The following is a 1348-nucleotide window of genomic DNA, read 5'->3' on the forward strand; positions in this document are numbered from 1 at the left end:
ATGCAATGGCCGTGCATGGTAAATCCAGCGAAGATTAAAGCAATCGTCTAAAAACTCCTGAACGTCTCCGTGGAAATGAGCTGGTGCACCGTCATGCTGAAAGTAAAAGGGCACTTGTTCAGCATGACGGTGCACCACCTCATGCTGGAGAAGTTTCGAATTTTTTAGACAATTTCTTTCAACTTCGCTGGATTTACCATGCACGGCCAATTGCATGGCCACCTCGCTCACCGGATTTACACCGATGGATTTCTTCCTGTGGGTTTCATTAAGGATAAGGTTTATGTTCTGCCTCTACCAGACAAGCTTAATGACCTCCGAAATCGGATCACTGCGGTTGCACAAGTTAGGCCTGATATGCTAGTACGAGTGTGGCAAGAAATCGATTATCGGTGGGATGTATGTGGCATTACCAACGGCTGTCACATCGAACCAAAAAACACGCACACCTTAAACTTGGAGTGTAAGTAAATTCTGTAAGTAATTTTAACTAGTAGTTCTGTGAACAGTAGACCTCGCGCTTAGTAAGTTACATCGACCTGTTGTTGTTTTCTCAAGAATAATAAATAATTGATCAATTTAAAATGTCTAGAAAAAATCCTAAATAAACATAGAGCTTTCTGTCCTATCGTACCGTGACGTGTCGTCCCGGAATGTGAGTGTGAGCGCTTTTATCAGGTCTGGCTGCCGTCGATACGCCAATCCAATCAACCCATCAGAGAACATTCTGTGTTGTCGTGTTGGCGAAAAATTGGTGTGTTGAAATTATCAAATAAACTACCATAATGCTAATTTCCTACAACTTCATTCTACACTTTTCATGATTTTAGAAATCATCTCTTCTCAATAATATTTGTTGCAATTTTAATCATCAGATTAAAAAAGAAAAATGTAAAAAAAATGTTTTCAATAACTCCAAACTAGAATCATGTCCTCAGCTTATGGAAAGACAAAGTTAGTAGACAACTCTTTGAAAGTTAAAAAAGCAATCAATGTGAATGGCGGAGGAGTACTTCTTGTGATGGACTCTAGTGTAGATAAAAATAACATTTTTAGCTATTCTACGCTACAAGATGCTAAATTCGAGGTAAGTGAGCCACCTAAAATTAAACCTAAATTGGTAATATACAATGTCCCTGCCGAGTGGAGTCAAGAAGAATAGTTGGCGATATTTTCAATAGGAACTTTCAAGATTATATTCACTTGAGAAATTCAGAAATTCTTTTAAACCAATTTTCAAGATAGGCCCAAAAGATAGGAAGCAGGTTACTGGGTTGTAGAATGCGCAGCAGATATTAGAAATAAATTAAAAATATGAGAAGAGTATTTATAGACTGGTCATCAAGCA

Source organism: Nilaparvata lugens, chromosome 11 (genome assembly GCF_014356525.2).
Source record: "Nilaparvata lugens isolate BPH chromosome 11, ASM1435652v1, whole genome shotgun sequence".
Classification (NCBI taxonomy): Eukaryota; Metazoa; Arthropoda; class Insecta; order Hemiptera; family Delphacidae; genus Nilaparvata; species Nilaparvata lugens.